Genomic DNA, 13,067 nt, shown 5'->3' with positions numbered 1-13,067 from the left:
AATTAAAATTTAGAGCTAATCTTTATATCTGTTTGTTCATTTACAGTCTTTGAACACATCTTTCAATACCAACTCCTTTCCCAAGGACATAAACTTGATTCTTTCCTCTTATAAAGCCATTCTTACTTTAATTGTTCATTAGCCTCCTCCATATAAAGATTCTCCAAAAATATGAGGCTGATATACAATTTACATATAAAAAATGATTGATAGCAATCACTTGGATATTATGTCAATATATACTGCATATTTTAGCATAATGACTAGTGATTGTCTTGTGATTCAATACATTGAATCTTAAATTCTAGGACAATTTTCTAAAAGCTTGTAACTATTCCACATTTTACTTAGGCAACTTTCAATTTATTAATCCCAGTATTTTGTCTCTTTTGCTCAGTACAAATGATTGATTTATTTTGGCTTACGTTTTTTAAATGAACATTTTTACTTTTTTTTTTCCCATGAAAGCTTGATTTTGAAATTCCTCCTATGGTCTTGCAAAAATGAATCTCAATTTTGTGTGGTCTTATTTTCATGTATGTTCTATTATGTCTAGAGCCATCATGTTACCACCTTCTATTTTTAAGAATACATTTAATTTACACATTTATTTTGATAATACAAGGCTCCTTTTTAGTTTTCCCCTGAACAAAAAAAGAAAAAAACAAAGCAAAAACAAAGAAGGAACAAAAGCAAGCGACGAGATTCTTTTTTTTATGTTTGACTGTCCACTGGATGAGTTAGCAGAGGTGGGGTTAATAAGTTACTGAACACTCTACAATGTATGTATGTAGCAGAAGTGAAATGTAATGAAAGTATGCTTACAATGAGCTGGATGTGTGCTGCCTGAGAGATACACTGGGCTGATTTGTTTCACCTTCTCCAGAAAACACAACTGGACTTACAAAGATAAATGTTACTATTAATTCTAAAATCTTATCATCAGAATTGGTGTACTTTATTATGAGCCTCTATTGTCAAAAAATAAGAAAGGGATTTACTATTAGAATCTCTTTATTCTACTAGCTATTCCTCTTACAGTATTCATTCGTTTTAAGTTTCCTTTTTTCTATGCATAAACAGGCCCTTAAGCAAGGTAAATGAAGGGGACCATGTGTAGTTTCATCCCAGCAGATGAAATTAACATGCATTCTTTTCTTGGTTGAGCACCATGTCCCCCAAACTTTCTGGCACAAAACATCATGGTCACCCTGTATTTTTTCCTGTTATTCATTTTTAGTTGATTTTGTCTAAATGTAGCCAAAAGTTAGATGTGAAATAGCAAGGGGGGTGCAGTCCTAAAATTTTAAGTGAAATATAGAAAGGTTTCTGCATTTTTGTTTCAACTACTGCAAAAAAGCCAGCACTCTTAAGACAACTGAGAAGAGGAAGTAAGGGTGAATCACAAAATATAAATCCTTACATTTGACTGCCCCATTTTCACTTTTTTTGCCTTTTACATATTTCCCCCTTAATGATTCTGATATATAAGCAACGACTTGTTATTGTCAATAACAAAATTCTAGAAAATTGTAGGCTGCTTAGAGGAAAGAGAAAGGTGAGGAGGGGATACTAATAAAGAATCAGAAGTTATGAACAAAAGGGAGGAGTTTGCTAGCTCTGCCCCCATTTTTTAAAACTCATCAACTCCTTTATATTATAGTTAGTTATCCTTCCCATTAGCATTAGATATTTTCTAGTTCAAACATTTTGGTTTATGGCTGGGCAGATAAAAGTATGTCATATAATTCATTACAATTGTCTACAAATCACTACACGATAACATCAAATTTTCAAGTCTCTCTTTTATGGATTTTAAATATTGTTCTCAAAGAAATTTCTATATGTTTTTCTTAGGTAATGACAGTGCTGTCAAGATTTAGAGACATTTCTATACTTTTTCAAAAGTGGTAATTTCTGATTTTCTATGAAAAAATTTTTTATTATATTATGCAAGAACATCTCATTATTGCTTTGCATTTGCTGCCAATAAATTTTCCTACCTTCCCTCTTTCAAATATCTTGAATCGACTACAATGCTGGTAATATATTTTTTGAAAAAATTTGCTTCTTCTAGTTTAGTCATCCTCAGAAGAGTTATGCCTTTTTTTTCCACTCATTTTTTCTTTATTCTCTTCTGACTGGATCATTTCAAAGGTCCTATATTCTAATTCACAGAGTCATTCTTTAGCTTGAGCCATTCTGATGTTGATACTTTCTATTACATTTTTTAATTTCATTCATTATACTCTTCAGCTCCAGAATTTTTGTTTGATTCTTATCATAATTGCTCTCTCTTCATAAAACTTCTCATTTTGCTCATGTATTGTTTTCTTGATTTTGATGAATTGCCTTTTTGTTTTGTTTTGTTTTCTTGTAGCTCATTGGGCTTTCTTAAAGCATCTATTTTGAATTCTTTATCATGTAAATTACAGATCTCTATGTCTTTAGGGTTGGTTACCGTAAGATTATTGTGATTCTTTGGTGGTGTCATGAGTTCTTCGTTTTCCATACTCCTTGAAGTTTTGTGTTGCTCTCTTAACACTGAAAATAGCAGTTACCTCCTCCAGGGTTTACTGACTGAATTGGGGAGAGAAATACTTTCCAAGAGCTCTGGTAGACATTTTGAGGCTTTTTTAGATCTTCAGCGGATATGCTGCCTAATCCATACATCTTGAGCCTTCTTGTCATAGTTTGTAAGCTTCTATGCCTCCTCTCAATCTTGAAACATACCAAGCTGGGTGTTAATAGCCACATTTTTGCTTTCCCAAAGGCAGTGCTAAAGCTCAACTTTGGTCTCTCCTCATCCTATAGGTTTGGGTTACCTTTTTGCATGTGCTCATTAGCCACCTACTCAAGTTCATGCTCCTCATTGTCAGAAGCATGCACAGGGAAAGACCCGCAGGGTTAGGGGTGTGTAGGAAACACCTGCAGGGCACTGAAGGTGCCCATGGGCCAGCTGGGAGATACAGGCAATGCATCTCTGGCAACTCATCTGCAGGCTTCTTGATGATGTCTGAACTGTGGTTAGTGGGATCTGTATCCCTTTATCTCTCTGAGAGTCCTATCTACTGCTCTCTCATCCCTTTTCCACCTCCAGTCTTGCAGCTCATGAGTTAGTACTCCGGATGAGGCAACAGAAAAAGGGACCTCTTTAATTGTGCCCCACACAACTGGGGAAGTACAAGGTCTCACTCAACATAATTTCACTTTCCCCAGCAGGCAAAATAATGGGCCAAGAAGGGTCTCTTGAAGTAAATTTCCTGCTGTCTTAGGAAAGGGGTAACATGATGAAGTCAAACTGTTCTGTTCCCCTCCCGCCCGCCCGCCCGCCCGCTCCAGTAGTTTACTAAAGCATCTCCTCTGGACTCCTGGACTTCTACAAGGGCTCTTTCATGTGTGGGAGATTTCCTAAGACACTATTCACCAGGGGCTCTAGAACCATGGCTGAGAGAAACTGGAGCTAGTTTACAGGCCAATGCAGAGTCCACAGTTAAAAGCAAAGTCTGTATGCCTATTATCCAAAGCATGGGAGGGTGAGGCTCTACCTGGGACCCTTGGTACATGGTGCTGGATCCCACAGTTCCCATAAAGACACTTTGTATTGTGGATGGATGCCAAATTCTTGTTGAAGGGTGGGATACAGCAAGATATGCCTTACTTGGCCATTTTGCTGACATCACTCAAAAGCACAGTCTTAAATCATCTCAACTACTGATTATAATGTGGTAATCCAGAATTGCTTGCTGATTTATAGCCACATGCCTGAAGCAAACTTACAGCTTATCTGGAGTAAAATTATACTTTTCTGTTCTTTAAATTATCTATATTTTTAAAATAATTCAGTCATCAATCTAAAATAGTCTGACTTATGAGATGACCAAATTTATCGATTTAAAAATCAAGATAAAGATAAAATATAAACACAGAATCACAGAGTATCTAAATAATAAGACTTATTATACATGGACTTCAAAACAATTATGCCTAATAAATTTAGCCCATGAGCTAAACACTTTTTTCCATATTTAGAGTTTTATAAATACAAACAAACAAATAATAACAATGGCAGTACCACAAAGAAAATAATGGGTAGGGTCATATGGAGCCCAGAAAGACTACAGTATTTATTATCTTGCCCTTCATAGAAAAAAAGATTGCTAACTCTGATCTAGGGTGAAAAAAATGCATTATTGTTTCAGCAGAAAAGTGGAAATTTTTAAAACAAAGAGGCAAGGAAAAAATTTGAACTTAAAATACAATATCTGATATTATATAATTAATGGATGACTTTAACTAAAGATAATATATATAGCAAATGAGAGACTTGTTAAACGGGAGGAAAGATCAAAAGAAGAAGCCAAGATAGAAAAAAGAAAAATAGATGAAAAACAGATAATTTATGTAACAGAAATGTTTATTGCTATGTATTATCTTTAAATGGAGTAGCAAATATAGATTTCAGTGGATGGTAACAGAAAAAGCATTAGAGGAGATCATAGCTGGTAATTTTCCAAAACTGATGAAAGGCATCTAGCCATATATTCAAGAATTGCAACAAGCACATAGAAAATCACAACTAGGCACAAAAAAGTAAAAGTAGTGAAAAACAGACACAAAAAGAAAATCTTAAAACTAATATTTTTAAACTAAAGGAGTAGACTGCATATTACCTTCAGTAACTCAGTAAGAAGCCCTGCTGACTTCTCAATGTGATAATGAAACAACTTCTCAATGAACCATTGCCTCTATCTTGGAAGACAATGAAATATTTTCAAATTTTGGGTGTGGGTTAAGGGGCTGCCTACCTAAAAGTTCTTATCCAATCAAATTTTCTTCAGAAGTGAGGGCAAGAGAAACAGATTTTTAGACAAAAAAGAAAGAAAGGAAACTTCTCATAACCTGAATTGAAGGAAATACCAAAGATAAATATATCAGGTATAAGGACCATGATCCCAATAGCTACCTATAAGACAAAGAAGAGAAAGAAAAAAATCATTAAATGAATATTTATTGCAGAAAACCATAATAGTAAGAATGTATTGTATAGCTTAAAATGTATGTGTAATGTAAGTACACACAGGAAACATGCGCAAAGTACTGTTGCTGAATGCTCTAAAGAATACAGTTTGTACAGGAGCATCACTGCCTCATGAATAAGAAAGGACAAAAGACATAAACTATGCTAGATTTTGAATCAAAGTATTTGTGAATTTGAAAGCACTTGTCTAGATGTAGAAATGTGGAAATTCAGAAGTCACAATCAGATGTATGTAATGAAGATTTTCATTCTTGGGGGAAAGAATACCAAAAGATTTCCCATGAAGTCTCATAGACCATAGGGAATTTAGAACTTCCTTGGTAAATCTTAAATGCTCAAAAGCCTATTTTTTGCTATAGCAAAATGACAAAAACTGTTTTCTCTGAAGGAATCTCATTTTTATCAAGATCATAAGACTAATGTATAAGTTCACAAAGCCAAAAAATAAAATGATATCCATACCACTCATAATACTCAAAATATTTACACTCATACATATGATAATCCAATTTTCTTCATATTAATGCATTATTTTTCTATGAGAATTATCACCAAAAAAGAGAGAATTTTTTTTTTTTTTAAATGATCAGACCAATCTCACTCTCTGAAAACCTATTTAGAATAAGATTACATTTCAAAATCAGGCTTGTCTACAACAGTCTCATAAAACAGAGGCTTTGCCAAATGGCCTTATGACCACCAGCCCATTATTACCTGAGGCCACTATTAATACATCTATGGAGATATACTTTTTTGATCCATCTATGGATAATAAATGACCACTGCTCACATTCCTCTCTGACTTATTTCTACATTTGAATATACTAATATATTAGAATTCACATTGGAACTATTATGTTTCTTGACGTACTTTGCATATTTCTGCTCTAATTTATTACAGGCTGAATTTACATCTTAAATAACAAAGAATACTCATATTTCTAACATTTCTAACATTTTTCACCTGAATACTGACAACAGAAAAATTCCTCTTCTTAAGTAAAATAACTAAAAATACGTCAAACATACAAGTACATGTATGTATGCTATCCCAACTTTTCTCTCTTGGTTACTGGTAGTCTAAAAAAATCTGATGAAAATTCTAATAGCTGCTATTTCAATTTACCTGGTGAACAATGACATTTTTCATAGCATTACAGCTTAATAAGGACTGACTGACAGGCAGTGTAGAATGTGTAAATGGGTCTCTTTGACACGTTATGAAAACTGACAGTTAAAGATTGTGGGGTGGAGCAGTAATACACAAAGCTCGAGATACATTTAAAATACACTAAAAAATATGAATACCATTGAAAATTTCTAGACCAAAGAATCGAGGAGACTCTACATAATTTGAAATTAATAAGAAAATGTGATAGCATCGTATCTGGACTAGAGCATTGATTTACTATAGTTGGATGGAGAGAAAGTCCTTGTATACACGTATGTCATAGTCCTAAACACTAGAAGAACTGTTAATAACAGGTAATACATGTGGTAGGTAGATATGACTAAATAGGTGGGGAGACCTGAATGAATGACATTGGGACATTGTGAATATAAGAGTTTCTATTCTATGGACCTTGGGAGAATGTGCTGTTTGTATTCCTGACTGAGGCACTTACCCTATACTAAGCTGTAACTGAAAACTGATATCTCTGCTTGAAAACATTCTTTCTGGGAGGTTGGATGGCTCAGTTGGTTAGAGCATGAGCTCTCAACAGCAAGGTTGCCAGTTCAATTCCCGAATGGGACAGTGGGCTGTGCCCCCTACAACTAAAGATTGAAAATGGCAACTGGGTTTGAAGCTGAGCTGTGCCCTCTACAACTAGATTGAAAGACAATGACTTGGAGATGATGGGCCCTGGAGAAACACACTGTTCCTCAATATTCTCCAATAAATCTTAAAAAAAGAAAGAAAGAAAGAAAGAAAGAAAGAAAGAAAGAAAGAAAGAAAGAAAGAAAGAAAGAAAAGTTTATTTCAAGGGCATGCCTTATTAGAGAGACTTCCCTAGACAAGGAGAAGGAATATCCAATCATTTTACAGATGAGGACATTAAGATAAACAGCTCTCTAGCTCTCTAAGTTACATAAGAGGAGATTTATGTAAGCATTTACATTTAGATAAATAGACTAGGTAACACTAAACAGGATGAGTAAGATACAGCTTGAAAAGAAAAACACATTAAGAAAAACTAAGTAATATCAAATGACAGGTTTCATTAAAAACAGCATTATAAAGTGATCATCAAAAAAATTAAATGAAACATATATGCATATACAATAAATTAAATATATATATGTATTATATATATATACATATATATGCATATATATATATATATATATATACACATATATGAGAGAGAGGGAATGGCATTACACATCTAGAGTATAGTTTACCAGACTTCCTCTGAACTCAGCACTGTCAAATTAGTTGTGCTATATTTTATCCACTTTCTAGCATGATCACACAAATAGGGCTTTCATAAACTAGAAACCCTTTCCTCAACTTCATGGCTTGCTTAACTGACAAGCAGGTACTACCGGGAAAGGATACTCAAGAGTCAACTATAATTTTTAAAAGTCTTAGAAAATAGCAGAAAACAGCAGCTATTTACTTAAGGCAAAGGGAAAACCAAGTTGAAACTGTAGGAATAGGAACAAAGTAGACGTGAATCAGTCATCTACTTCCCTGTGCTTGTTAATACCTCTTAGATTAGAATCTGTTTGGATCCAATTTTATTGCATCAATTCATTTATTTCCTTTCAGTATGGTTTGTTGGCCTAACTCTTCAGTCCCACATTTGGACGATTTCTTGTTAATTTCCATATTTCACAGAACAGTCTCTAATTACAATTGGATGAAACCTAAATGGACAACCTAAGTTGATCCAATTTAAAATAACTGAACAGATCACACATTATATTTACTAGAGAAATACTGTTTTAAAGAAAAAAGTCAGATTTTATGGGGAATGGACTTAAGCTACCCAGTATGGTAAAAAGAACATACGACTAGCAACCTTGTATCCCTGGCAATCTCAATGGTTCCCAAACTAGTGGGTCATCACAATCACATTTCCATACTCATAAACAGAAATTCCCATTCAGTAGTTTTGGGGTGAGTCAGTAAATTGTTGTTAACAACCACCACCACCACCACTCCACCCCCGGACACATATACACAGGAACTCATAGCATAACAGGTGATTTTACTAATCAACTGGTTTGGGGGCCCATTAAGTTACATGATCCTGGGCACCTTACTTAACCTCATGATAAGCTCATAATAAATGTAAGAGGTTCAGATGAGACAATTTCTAAAGTGACTGTTGATTGCAAATGTTATACTTCTGATACAGCCTCGTGCCACGTCCAGGAGTTTCTTTTAAAAATGCTTGACAGATGATCCCTCTGCATCACTCAGAGAAAGCTTGCTCTCTCTGGAGGCTATTTGTTCCATTGTTATAAAGCTCCCTAAACTAAGCCAAAATATTCCAACTTCCACTGACTTTTTTTCAAGTTCTACCCTTTGAAAAAAATACATTCCCATGTCCATCTGCTAGCACTTCAAATGCTTAGAGACTGATCTTGAATCTTTCCTACATAATTTTTTTCTCCAGGTTAAAAAAGATGTAAAGATTACAGCCATAAAATAATAAATTATCTTTTTGCTAAGCCACTTAAAACAGTGTGGGGGCAGAGCCCCAGAAAGCAGTTTCCAGGCTCTGGGACTCACATAGAGAGGTGCTGGCTCAGATAGTAAATGGCCATCAACTGTGATTGGATGGCCATCAGCTGTGGCCAGTTGGCCGTCAGCTGTAACCAGTGAGCCACTGGCCACTAATATAACTGTGGCTATGCTAGCAAAAGATGGGGGGCTAGCAAGAAGATGGTGGCTGAGCCTGCAAGCGGAGCAGTGAGGGTTGAGAATTGTGTGGCTCCTGTTTCCTGTTTCTCCAACCCAGCCGCCAGCGAGAATATAGTGATATGACTCCCCCATCTATGGCTCCATGGGTGTTCCTTTTTGGCCTCACCGTATCCTGCATTCTTCGGTGGGGAGCAGGAGCAGAGACCCCGCAGGCCACCCCGCATGACAAACAGAACAAGTTCTCAGAATCAATAAGATGTTGTTTCACTAAAAATAAGAAAAATCAGTGAAGTAATTTGGAGTCTTGTATCAATTCTTGCACTTAGAAGAAATCTTGCCAAGAAGAAGGCTGAGGAAAATTGTAGGAGTCTTACAGCCTAGCAACAGATGGGGTGTGGCAAATCACAAAGTGGGGAATGGAAGACTTAGAAAAAAATAATAAAAGTTAAACATATTGGAATGTTTTTTAAAAATGAAACTGTGTAGGCTGTAGCATATTCTTTTAAAATCATAATAGTGTTTTGGATATCCGGTTTATATCCAGAAAAATAAAACCCATGTCCAGATTATTCTTCTAGTCATTCAAATATAACTACATGCATATGTGTGTGTGTGTGTGCGTGTGTGTGCACATGTGATTCAATTACATAAAGAAAAATAAGATGCAATCTAAAAAGCAGAGGTTAATGGAGGTGTGATAAAATCCTATGTATCAAAGAATACATGATAATAGTCAAAATAAATTACACACCAAATCCAGGAATGATATTAATACATAGTCAATTGCCTCTAATATACAAAAGAGGTTAATTCAGTATAAATAAAAGTAAATTCTATTTGCAATTCAGTGAAAGGAAAATTAAATTTATGTTCTTCTTTTATTTGTCCTTCTGCAAGAAGCAAAGCTATTCTTGTTTCTTTTTTATAATACTACATTAATAATGATGTCTTAAATACAGATTTCTTCTTCTGAACTCTCAGTCAGCTTCTAATCTCATCTTCAACTCTCTCCTCAACATTTCTACTTGGATGTCAGGCTATTATCTTATAGAGTCAAAGGAGGCTGGAGTTCCAACTGACCTAGAGATCATCTAGTCAAATTTCTAGTTCCAGATAAGAGTATAACTTAAAATAATAACCAGGGAAAGTCACTCAGATCGTAGTGGTAGACAAAGACTAACACAGAAGTTCTGTACTCCCCAGTCTCCAAATACTTTCTAATATAGCACAACTACCTTTTGTGCTACCTTTTACATATATATGTGTATATATATATATATATATATATATATATATACACACACATATGTATATGAGCTCTGACAGTCACGTTCGTGAACTTGAACTTGTTGCAACAATGTTGCTAACCTTTTTTGATATCAGAGGGATTATTCATTATGAATTTGTACCAACTGGACAAACAGTTAACCAAGTTTACTATTTGGAAGTGCTGAAAAAGCTGCATGAAAAAGTTACATGACCTGAACCTTTTGCAAACAATACATGGCTCTTGCATCATGACAATGCACCATCTCACGTGGCACTGTCTGTGAGGGAGGTTTTAGCCAGTAAACAAATAACTGTATTGGAACACGCTCCCTACTCCCCTGATGTGGCCCCCAAAGACTTCTTTCTTTACCTGAAGATAAAGGAAATATTGAAAGGTAGCCATTTTGATAACATTCAGGACATCTAGGGTAATATGAGGACAGCTCTGACGGCCAGTCCAGAAAAAGTTCCAAAATTGTTTGAAGGGTGGACTAGCCACTGGTGTTAGTGCACAGCTTCCTAAGGGGAGCACTTCAAAGGTAACAGTAGTGATATTCAGCAATGAGGTATGGAGCACTTTTTCTAGGATGAGTTTGCAAACTTAATTGTCAGGCTTTGTACTTAAGAAAAATTTAAGTTGTTTATAACTATAACATCTAAGTATCATCCAAGACATGTATTCCATTTTTTGTTTGCTTTCGAGAAATAGAAATTCACATTTACATACCAAAACAAACACCTACATTTTCTACCCCTTCTTCACCTAAGGAAATTCTTGTCTTAAATATAAATGCCTCGGAGAGACTTAAGATATAAAATTTCATTAATTTATGGGAAGCATTTAGGCAAATAGCTCAGAATTGAAATGTAAAGCAACTACAATGTTATTAATGACTCACCGCTTTGGAAGTGAAATGTGTTGGTAATTGTTACCGGGAAATGTTTAACAATTTTACATATTTATAAACTGACCTGGAGCTGTGTGCCTCAGAAAGGAACGATGAAACCTGACTGCCACCGCCTTGTCCCGTGCCACACTGTCGGATCGAGGCCCCAGGGTTCTGTGAAAGAAGCCGGTGTTGCTTCCTGGCGTGACATTCCCGAAAACGTCCTGAGTTCTGGAAGGTCTTAGAGGTACCAACTGCGCGTGCGCAGCTCACTCCCACTGCAAGGCCTGCGGCATTTCCGTTTCTGCGCAGCCTTTGGGACAGAGTCAGTTTTCCCACCTGGCCAGCGCCCTGTGCTGAGGCAGCACCTCATTGTGATTTTGAGTTTGAGGTGGAAAGGTGGCCATGAGGACTGAGGTTTGCTTAATAGGCGGCAAGAACAAGACTTGTTTGGGACGGACAAGTCAGGGACGATGGGCCTCCTGCACCAGCATCACCCAGGTAAAGAAACAAAATAAAATTACATATATATATAAACTTTTGCTTCTAGAAGTGATGAAATACCCCACAGTTAAGGCAATGCTTATCAGTCCAAAGCTATTTACTTTTTAAAGAAATATTAAAACTGATTTATTGCATGTGTTATGTGCTGTTAAGTTGGCTCTAACTCCTAGCAACTCTATAAATGAGTGACGTCCACAATGTCCTGTCCTCACAGCCCTGCTCAGCTCTTGTAGATTCATATCTGTGGCTTCTCTTATGGCTTCAATTCATCTCATATTTGGTCTTCCTCTTTTTCCGCTGCCTTCTATATTCCCCAGCATTATTGTCTTTTCCAAAGAACTCTGCCTTCTCATGATGTGCCCAAAGTAGGACAGCTTCGGTTTTGTCGCTTTTGCCTACAGTGATGTTTCAGGCTTAATTTGCTCTACGACCCATTTGTTTGTCTTTCAGGTGGTGCAGATAGCTATAGAGCTCTCCTCCAGCACCATATTTCAAATGAATCATTGCTTTTCCTATCAGCCTTTTTCACTGTACAACTTTTGATTTACCATACAGGCTACATATTAGAGGATGATGTGAAGAGCCAGTGAATAAAATGTAGGCTGAAAACTGGTCACATGTGGTATCCATTTTACAGAGATTGGTGTTTTCATACATCGGTGTTCCTGGGAAGCAAATTTTGATAGTGTTGGGAGAGGAAATCAGCTGTGGGCCCTGAACAATCCTACACGGTGTTTTCTGGCTGTGTCTAGAAATGTCTAAACAAGACCGTTTTTCAGGATTGTGTGTGTAGAAAGAAATCTTGAAGCATGACACAATTTCTCCCTCCATGAAAAAGAGTGGGCTTATTGACTGCTTTTAAAATGTGAGATTCTCTGTTTCTCTTCTTTAAAGGAATACACCATGTGTGTGCAGGCATCCGTCAGGGCCCTTAATTTTGCTGTCGTGGGGTTTGGGGGGCCATGGGAGAACTGATTTAAATTTTATTCTCATGCTGTTTTATTTGTCTCTGAACCAGAAATCTTACTTCTTCTGTCAGCATAAATGAGAGGGCACAGGCTTCTTTTTTGTTTGTAAGTAGGGGAAAGGCAAATTGCACATCCTGATACAGAGATTTATTTGGAGAAAGTTTACTGGGGAGTTCTCTCTGTGGGGGGCATGAAAGAAACAAAATTAGGCAGAAGTCTATCTGTGATGTAGTCACACCAAAGACCTCAACCATTACTACAAAAAAAACTTAGGATGTGAGATAAGCTTGCAGAGATGCCCCCAAATGGAGGCAAGAAGGTTGGCCTTTGTGTTCACATATCAGAAGTGTTTGCTTGTGGGCTGCCTCCAATAATGAAGAGGCCAGGTGGTTCTCTTTGCCTAAAGCCACTTAAGGAAAATGGGAAACCTGGCAGTCACCTCAGCATCCACAACAACTGCAGTTCAGAAATATCTAATGAATGGCCTGTGCCAAAACAATGAATTTCCTTTGGAAATATATAAC

This window comes from Rhinolophus sinicus, linkage group LG05 (genome assembly GCF_036562045.2).
Source record: "Rhinolophus sinicus isolate RSC01 linkage group LG05, ASM3656204v1, whole genome shotgun sequence".
Taxonomy (NCBI): Eukaryota; Metazoa; Chordata; class Mammalia; order Chiroptera; family Rhinolophidae; genus Rhinolophus; species Rhinolophus sinicus.
Note: the sequence above shows the minus strand (reverse complement) of the source record.